This window comes from Diabrotica virgifera, chromosome 2 (assembly GCF_917563875.1).
Source record: "Diabrotica virgifera virgifera chromosome 2, PGI_DIABVI_V3a".
Taxonomy (NCBI): domain Eukaryota; kingdom Metazoa; phylum Arthropoda; class Insecta; order Coleoptera; family Chrysomelidae; genus Diabrotica; species Diabrotica virgifera.
In genome coordinates this window covers 48,316,894-48,330,055 of record NC_065444.1, presented here as the reverse complement: position 1 = coordinate 48,330,055, position 13,162 = coordinate 48,316,894, and positions in this window count along the sequence as shown.

The window sequence follows — 13,162 nt, the reverse complement described above, 5'->3', positions numbered from 1 at the left end:
TTTTATTTTTATGGTAAAATTGCAATTTTGATAATATTCCCCCACGTAAAATTTAAAATAAATTTCGTTTTCGTTTTCAGCACATAATCTAAGACCAAAATTAGCCATTCACCACCAATGGTCAGTATCTGGAAAAATAACCGTTATATTGGGGATTTCTAATGTTGATAATAAAAGTTGAACTATTTTTTTTTTCTATAAAACATTTTGATCTAAAATTTTCCAGAAAACTTCTTTGTACTCTCTATTTTAAAATAAATGTGATTAAAAGGCTAAATTTTAAATTTCGTCACTCAACTTTTGCGATTAAACTTTGCAATGCACAAATCCGCACCTTTTCCTTTGAAAAAGTCATAACCTTTATCAGAATAAGAATTAAAGCTTAAAACAGGTACCGTTGTCTTCAGAAATGTTAGAGCTATACTCGTATACAGTAAAAATTTCAGAAAAAAATATTAAAATGGAACAGAGTTGTCGCGAGGTAAACGCAAAAAAACATTATTTTATTTTTATTCATTTTTAGGGTAAAATTGCGATTTTGGCAGCGTTCCCCCACATGAAATTCAAAATAATTCTCATTTTTTGTTTTCAGCACCGTCAAAAACATACAGTATGTATAAAATTGGCCATTCACCTCTCCGTGGTCAGTACCTGGTCATTTTAGGGGTATCTCCCGCTCGCCTATACATATTACAAATTTTCGAATCGACTTATGGTGGGGGAGCAAAGTATGCTAAATTTGCAGTCACTCGAGCGTTATGGGGACCTATTGGGTTATGATTATTAGGACCTAAAACCAAAAAAAGTTAAGTAAAATTTTCCATTTTAGTGGGGACTTTCCATATTTTAATTTAATTTTCCATTTCCAACAATCGTTTTTCCGATTATAGCACCATCTATCCATAATTCGAAAAAATGTCTCGAATAAAAGTTGCTTATTTTTATGTAAAGAATCCAAATCTGCAATAAAAATTTGGGGGTAACATTTAAGATTTTAAAGTAACCCCCAACCCAACTCCGTGGGGGGATCGTGTTTGGTACCATTCGATAGATTTTTCAAAATCATTTTGAAAGTGTATTTCGCAGTTTTTCGATCTGATGTTCATTTTGCAAAATATCGCGGGGTTTGCATTTAAAATTTTAAATTTACTCCCCACCCCTCTCCGTGGGGGGTCATGTATAGTACCATTCGATAGATTTTTGAAAAATATTGAAGATGTATTTTTTAGTTTTTCGATCTGACGTTCATTTCGCGAAATATTCGCTTTTTTTTGTGAAATTTTTTGACTCGCCCGTTTCTTCACGCCCGCGCCCCGCTCACATCGTCAGATTTTTTAAATATACACTCTTTGCATGTACTAACACCTTATCTTAATCTGACAATTTGAAGTATTTTTAAGGATAGATTTTTTTTCGGGCCCCCTTAACGAACTTTCCTGTGTTAAGAGCCAATATATGGTAGAGGTACATCTGCAGGGTACCAGGTTTCTCCACATATGATAATCTGACGCGCTCGAGTAAGTGCAAAAATCCCCGCTTGGGCTCCCCTACCATCCCGTATATAGACAATTTCTTACATGTTTTAAGACTTCTGAAACAAAATTAATTGTTGGTTATCCTAAACCTTTCTTTAAAAGCCGTCCCTGTCCGACCTCCATGCAGTGATTCAACCTTGTACGCACATTGCCAATTTAAATAATAAAAGAAAGCTAACCTTGTAATCTCAACGCAAATTTTGGACCTAGACATTTGTCTAGCCATTGAAGCATCTGCGAATAAAAGCCAAAATCACATCTTCTGGGAATAAGTTAAACCCATTTGTATCAGTTGAAACGAGTTAGAATTCTTCGCATAATCGAATATAATTACGCAAAAGCCGACAGCAGACTTTCTGAAGATAAGGACCGAGTCCGAATTTGTCTTTGACAAGTTTGGCTGCTACAATCAATTTTGCAAGGTGGAGGTCGCAACCATTTACCACCGACCAGTTGAAACTGAAGATGAAAAATTGGACGAAGGTGCCACCTTTTTGGAAAGATTCCTTTTAAAACTCCTATATTAGTCATCACGGTATCTTAAAATATTTCAGAAACTGGTTAGTTAGTATGTAAGTTAATAGGAAATTAAATAAATAGGTAACCAGCTGGCAGAGGCGGATCTACGGCGAGGGAAAAGAAGGAAATTTCCCCCTAAAGCTGAAGGTCCAAAATTAAAGAAAAAAATTGTTGAAACATAAAAATAGGTTTATATTTGAAATATATTTATAATAGGAATATATTTAAAAGTCCCTAAAAAGGGCTACATCACAGAACTAGTTTTCGATTGGTTGACCATTCATCATCAGTGCTTACCTAAAATGAATATAACCTAATAAAATAATGCAAAGGTTTTTAAAATTTAGACTACGGTTAAGAAAAGTTGTAGGTTATACTCACGTGATCTAACATGCTAACCACCAAAAAAGGGTTTTTACTCACATATTTTTATAATATTGTATTTTCGTGGTTAGCATGTTAGATCACGTGAGTATAACCTACAACTTTTCTTAACCGTAGTCAAAATTTTAAAAACCTTTGCATTATTTTATCAGGTTATATTCATTTTAGGTAAGCACTGATGATGATTGGTCAACCAATCGAAAACTAGTTCTGTGATGTACCTTTTTAGGGATTCTTAAATATATACCTTTTATAAAGGATATTATTCGTTTTTTGTATTATATGGTATACAGCCAACTACAGGAAAACTTTTTCCTTATGGATTTTTAAAAACAAGTAATTGGACTTCGTAAGTCCTAGGTTTTCACCCAAAGTAATCTAAAGTAGAACCGGAAGTCGATATTTGAACGCTTCGTGTAACTTTGCGTCGATCGATATACGATTTTACTAATTTTGAGTCATTTTAACTAAACTTTTGGTCATCATTGTTTAAACAGAAATGACTTCAAAACAGGAATTAAAGATTACAACTCAACTTTTCAATACGCTTCGATTGATGTGTTACATGTACTATTTCTGCGACTATACCGGCACTTCTGGTTAGACCTTTTTAAGCGGAAATGATATAAAAACCAAAACCAAAATTTTTTTCTCATCTTGCTAAGGCACGTCGAATGATATATCGCTTATACTATTTCGGTGACTTTGGAACAGTTCATACGGTTGAACTCTAAAACCGAAAATCCGATGTCAAATTTCTCATCTTTAATACCATCCTTGGGTTATAAGCTTTCATTCGACACCCCATTTGTCATTCTATCAATATTAATAATGGAGGAGTTGTATTCGCGGACGTAAAGACAGATGAACAGACGGTCATGAAACCGGAAGTATATATTTGTTCTCTTCTTGCGAAGTAGCGTCGAATAATATATCACGTGTATTATTCCGGTGACTTTAAAACAGTACTTCTGGTCGCATTTCTAAAACCGGAAGTCCTAGGTCAAATTTGGCACATTTAGTACCATCCTTGGATTATAAGCTTCCATTCGACACCTCATTTATCATTCTACCTAGTATAATAACGGAGAAGTTATATTCGCAGTCGGACGGACAGACGGACAGCCAGCTTAGGTTAAATTTCTCACATTTAGTACCATCATTGCATTATAAGCTTTCATTTGACACCTAATTTGTCATTCTACCTGGTATAATGACGGAGGAGTTATATTCGCAGTCGGACGGACCGACGGACAGACAGCGTAAATCAAAGTTATCACCTTTAGTACCATACTTGGATTATAGGCTTTTATTTGACACTTCATTTGTCATTCTACTTGGTATAATGACAAAGGAGTTATATTCGCGGTCGGACGGACCGACCGACGTACAGACAGCCTATGTCAAATATCTGACCTTTAGTTCCTTGGATTATAAGCTTTCATTTGACACCTCATTTGTCATTCTACCTGGTATAATGACGGAGAAGTTATATTCGCGGTCGGACAGACCGACGGACAGACAGCCTAGATCAAAGTTATCACCTTTAGTACCATCCTTGGATTATAAGCTTTCATTTGACACCTCATTTGTCATTCTACCTGGTATAATGACGGAGAAGTTATATCCGCGGTCAGACAGACCAACGGACAGACAGCCTAGATCAAAGTTATCACCTTTAGTACCATCCTTGGATTATAGGCTTTCATTTTACACCTCATTTGTCATTCTATCTGGTATAATGACGGAGAAGTTATATTCGCGGTCGGACAGACCGACGGACAGACAGCCTAGATTAAAGTTATCACCTTTAGTACCATACTTGGATTATAAGCTTTCATTTGACGCCTCATTTGTCATTCTACCTGGTAAAATGACAGATGAGTTATATTCGCGGTCGGATGGACAGACGGACAGACAACCTGGGTCAAATTTCTCACCTTTAGTACCATCCTTGGATTATAAGCTTTCATTTGACACCTCATTTGTCGTTCTACCTGATATAATGACGGAGGAGTTATATTCGCGGTAGGACAGACCGACGGACAGACAGCCTATGTCAAATATCTCACCCTTAGTACCATCCTTGGATTATAAGCTTTCATTTGACACCTCATTTGTCATTCTACCTGGTATAATGACGGATGAGTTATATTCGCAGTCGGACAGACCGACGGACAGACAGCCTAGGTCAAATATCTCACCTTTAGTACCATCCTTGGATTATAAGCTTTCATTTGACACCTCATTTGTCGTTCTAGCTGGTATAATGACGGAGAAGTTATATTCGCGGTCGGACAGACCGACGCACAGACAGTCTAGATCAAAGTTATCACCCTTAGTATCATCTTTGGATTATAAGCGTTCATTTGACACCTTATTTATCATTCTACCTGGTATAATGACGGAGAAGTTATATTCGCGGTCGGACAGACCGACGGACAGACAGCCTAGATCAAAGTTATCACCTTTAGTACCATCCTTGGATTATATTATAAGCTTTCATTTGACACCTCATTTGTCATTCTAGCTGGTATATTGACGGAGGAGTTGTGATTACAGACAGACGGACGGATAGACGGACGTGGATAATTCAAAGTTTTCACATTTTTTCAAAATTGGGTGAAAACAATAGATTAGCTGACATGAAACTTAAAAACCACAGACAGACAAATTCAAGCCAATTCGTGGTGTGCAAGTACTTGGAAGGGGAAACGAGAAACGACCCTGCGCGAGTCGCGGAGAAATATTGCAAGTATCTTAAATAATTCATATTGTCAATTGAAATTGTCAAATTGACGTATATTTCATACCTTCTGTCAATGAAGCAGAAAAATTATATATTGCTCCACAATATTGATATTTTTTTTTTTTTTTTGGCTTAGACTTACCGTCATACTGCCAGACACATAAGGAATACAAGTTATCAAGTTATACAAAACAGGTTTAAAACAAAGATAACAACTAAAAGGTATTAAGTAACACTAAGCTTAACAGCTAAAACTACTAACTACCAAAGGTATTAATTAAAAATGTTTAAGGGAATTATAATGATAATTTGCTGTCTTTTAAAAAGTTAATTAAAGAGTTGTATACATCTACAGAACCAAGTGATAATAAATATAGTATATTCCAAGGAGTTGCTACTTTACATTTTAATAAATCATTTATTAATTTAGATGAGTAAATTGTATTTTTAGAACAACCAAAAAATATATGATCTAAATCACTTTCCTCTTCACAATGCTCACATTTATCATTATCCAAAACCTGTATTTTAAATAAATGCTTTGGATAACATGCGTGCCCGAATCGTACTCTAATAATAGAAGTTATGTACTTTCTAGAAGCTCTACAAGACTTGTACCAAGGAAATTTGGGAATATCGGGCTGAATTAACGAGTATCTATTTTGATTCACAAAAGAGTATTCCTTCCACTGGTAGCTCCACTCCCGATGCAGTGTTGACTTGAAAGAGATTATACTATCAGTCAGTGTTATTTTATGTAGAATACTGGTATCGGATGAAACGCTTTCTTTGGCTAATAAGTCGACATACTCATTATGTTCAAATCCTGCGTGTGCTTTAATCCAGATAAAATGTACATTGATTCCTTTGGTTAAAAAATTTTGTTTAATATGTTTAATTTTATAAATGTATGGGCAGTCTTGGATGTTTGGGGGTCCATATTTACCAAGAGATTTCAATACTGCTAAGGAGTCAGACAAAATTATAATATGGGCGAAATCAAATTCAGCTACATATAGTAAAGCTTCATATATTGCAATAGCCTCTGCTGTATAAATCGAAGTCTCCGGTTTCAGTTTGAATTTCTTTTCTATATGTCCCGATGGTATAAAAAAGGCGCATCCAGTTCCATCTGCAGATTTAGACGCATCTGTATATAGAGCTATTGACTCATTGTAACTATTCGTTATGGATAAAAGAATATTTTTATTTAAATATATGTTTTCACTATAATTTGGTACAATAATATCTGTAGGAGAAAAGAAAGAAGAGTACGCGTATTTTTTGAATAAGTCGTTCGTTTTATCTATATTTTTTAAGAGTACTATATTTTGATTATAAGCTTCACACAGTAAGGGAGATTTCTTTTTTTGCCAATATTTATTGGTTAGATCATGGCAACTTAAAGTCACTATTTTTTGGTATAGAAGAGGGTTAATTAAGTATACTTTCATTAAATATTTTTTGGACAAAAAACTTCGTCTTAGATTTAAAGGAGGTTCCAAGGCTTCCAAATATAAAGCTTGTACTGGAGTGGATCTCATAGCTCCTAGACATATTCGTAAGGCTGAATTCTGTAAAACGTTGATTTTGTTTAGTAGTGCATTACTTGCTGATCCATACAAAACACTGCCGTAATCGAAAATAGATCGTATGTAAGCTTTATAAAATAATAAACTTACTTCAACATCCGATCCCCACCAAGTTCTATTAATTGCTTTAAGAAAGTTTATTCCCTTATTACACCTGTTCAACATGTCGTCAATATGTAACTTCCAGGTCAATTTTTGGTCGAGTATCATTCCAAGATATTTAATTTTATTTTTAAAAGAAAATTTATGCCCACCTAAGGTGATTGTGCTAATATTAGGAAAGTTATGTTTGGTAAATAAACAAACTTGTGATTTACTGCATGATAATTCAAAGCCATTTTCAATAAACCATTTTTTATGGAGACCATAGACACTATTCAAGTTTTCAATGGATTGCTGATATTTCTTGTGTTCTGTGTACAAACAGAAATCGTCAGCATATTGTACAACATTAAATGCAATATTGTTAATAGTGATGTTGTGTAGATCTGCTGTGTAAATGTTAAATAAAATAGGGCTCAAAACGGAGCCCTGAGGTAATCCTTTATTATTAAGTCTAGGGCCTATAAGAGTATGATTATTTTTTAAATAAATTATTCTATTTTTATACAGGTTTACAATGTTAGAAGCAAACTGTGATGGAATATTAAAAAATGTAATCATTTTTTCTTGGAGAATTGAAAGAGAGACAGAGTCATAAGCACCTTCGATGTCTAAAAATAAAGCGGGCACATAACTGTTCCTGGAAAAATTGTTCTGAATGTCTACAACAAGAGTTGTTAAGGAATCTAAAGTTCCATAACCTTTTTTAAAACCATGTTGGTTAGCGGGTAAAGGATTTTGATCCCTTAGCCACCAATCCAACCTAATCTTAACCATCCGTTCGAGAGTCTTCAATATACATGATAATAATGATATCGGTCGGTAAGCTTCAGCTAATTTAGGGTCTTTCCCCGGTTTGGGAATAGGAACGACTATAATACGCTTAAAATCTATTATGCTGTTGCCTTCAATAATTATCTGGTCAAATATATTTAAAAGTAATTGTTTTGCGTTATCTGGTAAATGTTGTATCATAGGATATTTGATTGCATCGTATCCTGGTGAGGTACTAACGCGATTATCAAGGGCAAATTCTAATTCAGTTCTCGAAAAAGGTGTAAGGAGAAAATGATTCTGATCAGATGGAAGCGTTTTAGAATTAATAACATCTAACTGGTTATTTACGTAAGGTGGAGCTATTTTATCGAAAAAATCGTCTACCCATGAATTACTTAGAGGTAATGAAAAATTAACTTTTTTCCTATTCATTTTTCTTGCTTGATTCCAAATAAGACTAGATGGAGTTTGTTTATTTAATTTTGAACACCATGCAACCCAACTTTGTTTGGCCTTTAATTTCAGGAATTTTTTGACACGAGCATTTACTTCTTTGCATTTACAAAAATTTTCAGGAGAAGAATTGTTTTTATAGTTTATTAATGCCTTCTTTCTTTCTGCAACGGATTGATCACATTCCGAATCCCACCACGGAGGGGAAGTCCGTTTGCATTTAAATGGTTTATATTCAGAAATAGATTGTTTAGAAGCTTCATTAATACAGTCAATAAGGAAATTATATTTTTCTTGGGTATTTAAGGATGTGTGAGGTTTTTCGTTTAATAAGGTATCAACAAGCTGAGAGTATAATGACCAATTTGCTTTTTTAATGTTCCACTTAGTACTGGGATAAATGGTATTAGCATTAGTTCCCAAGACATCGATCACAACCTTTATAACGAAATGATTTGATCCCAAGGTATCAAGATCTACAGACCACGAAGTTTTATCAAAAAGGGATGGTGAGCAAAACGTGACATCAATCATGGAATCTGAGTTTCCTGGACTCGTTTGGCAAGTTGGTTGTCCATTATTCATTACTACATAATCTAAATTCTGAATTGTCTCCACAATTTGATGGCCTATATTATCGTTTTTATATGAGCCCCACAAAGAATTATGTGCATTCATATCTCCTCCAATGATACAAGGGTGTTTTAGTTGAGAAAATAACTTATCCCAATCTTCGGTTTTGGTTTTAGTTTTTGGGCACCTATATACAGAGAGTAAACTTAAATAACTTTGTTTATAGTTGATTTTAATACCACAAGCAAGCAAGTCTTGAATATAATTTTTTTTAATTGTTATGCGCTCAAAAGGAATACCAGTTTTAATTAAAATAGCAACTCCAGAATAGCCGTCATCGCGATCTTCGCGTATCACATTATAACCTCTATAAATATATTAACATCCCGTTTAAACCAAGTTTCACTTATTAAAGCTATGTCAATATCTTCGGTTATTAAAAAGTTAATAAGGCTGTTTTTGTTAGCAACAGCTGATCGAGCATTCCATTGTATTATTTTGAGTTTAGATTTGTTCGTCATTAGATGAGTTATTTTTTAAAATATTGTCTAGAACATTATTAATACCTTTGGCTAACAAATTCATGTCAAGTGATTTTGCCTCTTCTAAACAATTAATATTTTGAATAAAACTTGAGAAAAGAAGTACTAAGGAATCTACTAACTTATTTTTATCATTGTCTGTATTAGGAAAACTTTCCTTATTTAAGGGAGGTAAAGGTTGAGACGGTCCAAATCTGAAAGGGATGAGATATGGTGTAGGATCTTCGGAAGTTGGAGATGATACTTTTCTTTTTTTATTTGCACTATACTCAGTGCTTGATGTACTACAGCTTGGTTGGCTAAAACTTTTGGGTTTCTGTAGGTGAGGCCTCAATGGCTTGAAATAAGGAGATGTACTAACTTCAGAGGAGTTAGTTAATTTTGGAAATTCTTTGTCTGAATTTGACAATATTTCAAATCTGTTATTAGAAATAAGACCAGAAAATGATGAGTCACTCAAATTTTTTGCCTCCAAATATGAGATTTTATGTTCAATCATGATATTTTTTATTTTTTTTTGATGTTCGAAAAAAGGACAGTTTTTAGAGATAGATATATGCTTATCAGTTTTACAGTGTATGCAATACTTTTTTGTTTCATCACATGTATGTATGTCATTTTTAATTTGTCCACATTGTATACAGTATTCCTGTGTACCTTTACACTGTCTAGAAATATGTCCATATTTGAGGCATTTATAACATTGCGTCACTTTACCCAACAATTTTTCCACTTGGAAAAATACATAATTTATCACAACATAGTTTGGCAAACAATTTCCTTCAAAAGTAATTATAACATTACGTCTAGGGACGTATTCTGTATTTCCATCCTTTTCTACTTTCCTGTGCATTCTTTTAATATCAATAATTGGTGAACTAGAGCTCATATATTTTTTCAAATAGTCAATATTATATTTGGTATCAACATCGCGTATCAGTCCTTTGATTTCCAAGAGGTGATTTGGAATGTACGCTTTTAAATTATCGTCCTTTAAGTGACTATTATTGACTAAATTGTTTGCATCCAAAATAGATTTGAGGATTACTTTAACACGGTTTCTTCCTATACTTTTAATTTGCTTAATATTATTAATCTTTAATTTTTGATGTAAAATATCTGCAACAACCATTGGATGCAAAAGGGAAATATTCTGATCATTGGTCTTCTCAACATAAACACAACAATTTTGAAAGTCGTAACTATTACAATTAATATTAAAAAGTTTTACCTCCCTTGTAGCAGAAGAATTTGTGGTGATAGTTCCTGTATCCATGTCTTGATTACTATCACTAATAACTTCAGCAGTATTTAGTTCGCACACTGGCGTCTTTTTTATATTCTCCCCCATCTGGGGAGAATATTTTCACTTTTGTATCACTATTCTACAATATGTAAATGTTTTTACCCACGATGAAATTTAAATGTTTTAATTGTCACAAAAACTGCGAGCTGAATGTCAATATTTAGGTACGTTTAACCATGGCCAAATTTTAAACTGTTCACACAAAAGTTAAACACCGTGAAAAGAAGCCTAGGCTGTTTAACCCATAGGACTGAAACTTCTTATCAATGATAATTAAAACCACTATAAAATTAATTTAAGTTAAACTACTAAAAAATTAATTTTTTCTGGAGCTATTTTAGATGCAACCGTATTTGACGTTTATTAATGTCAAAGTGCACAATATTGATATGATATGCAATTATTATATAAAGGTAAATTTAATTAATTTTATTTTGCTTGCAGTACTGCATTTTAATAACTAATTTTATTTACTACATACAATTGTTGACGTTTTCATAACATAACCTGAATCTTATTTTTTCTTCTTATTATTTTTTTGGACTATGGCCTTGACAATTATCCAGTAACCAGGACTAATATAATTGGCCAATATAATTAAAAGTGCGAATTTTAGTATAGAGCGTAGAAATAGGGGTCGCTTTGCCGAACTTGCACGGTCCCAATACTGCCGTCCTAAGAAAGAAGGCAGTATGACCACTAAGCCACCATGAAAATATTTATGGATTTAAGAATTGTTTAAGTGCGTTTTAGTTATTTTTCATATCATTGGATAAGTTTATTTTTTTATAAGATATTTTTATAAATTTTAATGAAAATGGCGGTTACTGCTTTTAAACAAGGTATGTTATTACACACTTGCTTAAAAGTAGTAAAATTAGTCAAGCAGTTGCTAGATTAAAAAGCAGTATCTCCAGTTTTTTGTAGGAGATACTGCTTTCTAGGCTTGTATAAGATACTTACTGCCTTTTAACTAAGTAATGCCTAACAACAAGTTGAGTTACTGCAATTCTAATAGTCTGCCAGAGTCAGGAATAAAGGCTTACTGCTTTCTAACTTTGTTAGGTATATTAAACTCGAAAATTGTAAAAATTGGAGATACTGCCTTCTTGCTTAGGACGGCAGAATAAAGACCCGTGCTAGGAAAATTAAGGAAACTTAATGCATTATGAGTTATTATTTATGTCTTTTATGTAGTTTGCGTTTATCTTTTTTATGTTTTTTGGTTGGTGTTTCATTAGAAGTTTCCCCCTAAGACAAATGTTCCCTCCCAAGGCAAATGTCTAAATCCGCCACTGCCACTGTGTGTAGTTGTTCTTTGTTTTATGTTAGTAAAATATTTTGTTCTTTAAACATACTATTTATAAATTATATTTATACATAAAGAGAACGATATAAAACCTCGGCGAAATATTATAAAGATGAGAATGAACAGTTATTAGGATGAATAGATGAAAAACTGGGCAGTTGGCCCGGTATTAAACGCCGTTGAAGAACAATACTTTCAAATAGAGCAGCGACTAGAAGAATAAACAAACCAGAAGAACAATGACAGCATACCAACAAAAGGAAAAATGATGGACATAATAAAGAGCTTAAAAAATAAAGCACCCAGTGAAAATGGCATCATAGCAGAGTTCCTAAAGGACGATGTTCAAAGCCTACAAGAACAAATCACAGAGTTGATACGTGAAGTATGGACCAAATAGAAAATAACAAAACAGTTGAGAGAAGCCCTGCTATGTCCAATACACAAAAAAGGAACTGTTAAGAAATGTGGAAACTACAGGGGTTTAGCATTACAAGTAAGAGCTTTACCTGTATCGATCAGCAATAGAATTAATTCCAAAATTGAAGATAACCTGGGTGAATACCAAGCTGGTTTTAGAGCAAACAGATGAGTAATAGACCAAATTTTTACAATTAAACATATCCTGGCTGGCTCATATGAATTCAGTCTATTGATTTGCGACAAGCATATGACAAAATAAACAATCAGAAATTTATTGACACAATAAAATATTTTGACTTTTCGGATAAATTGATACGATTAATTAAATTTCTTTTGAATGAAACCTAAAGTAAAGGTATGATAGGTCATGTCTCCAACAGCTTTAACATCACTAGAGGCCTACGGCAAGTTGACCCCATGTCCACTGTATTTTTCAACCTAATATTGAAACGAATTTTGAGGGAAAGCAATATTTACACTAAAGGCTCAATTTATCACTACAGACGTCGTAACATCGGCGGACGACCTTGTCCTAAAAACAAGAAGACCAATAGAATTAAGAGAAATTTTTAAAATATTCGAGAGAAAAGCCAGAGAGATCGGACGGGAAGTAAATGAGGAAAAGGCAAAGTACATGGAGATGAGGGGAAATAATGAACAGTTAGGGCAGTTTTGGAAAGACAATGAATATAACTCTGAGATGGTTGGATAGTTCGATTATTTGGGAGTAACGTTAACAAATAGAACTGAAGAGACCCAAGAAATCGAAAAAAGAATGGCTAAAGGTAGTAAAAGTGCTGGAAGTCTAAATAAGATGCTGAGATCAATGAAAATATCCAGAGAACCAAAAAGAAGAATATATACTATGGTTATAGGACAACGGTGCTTTTTGCTAGCG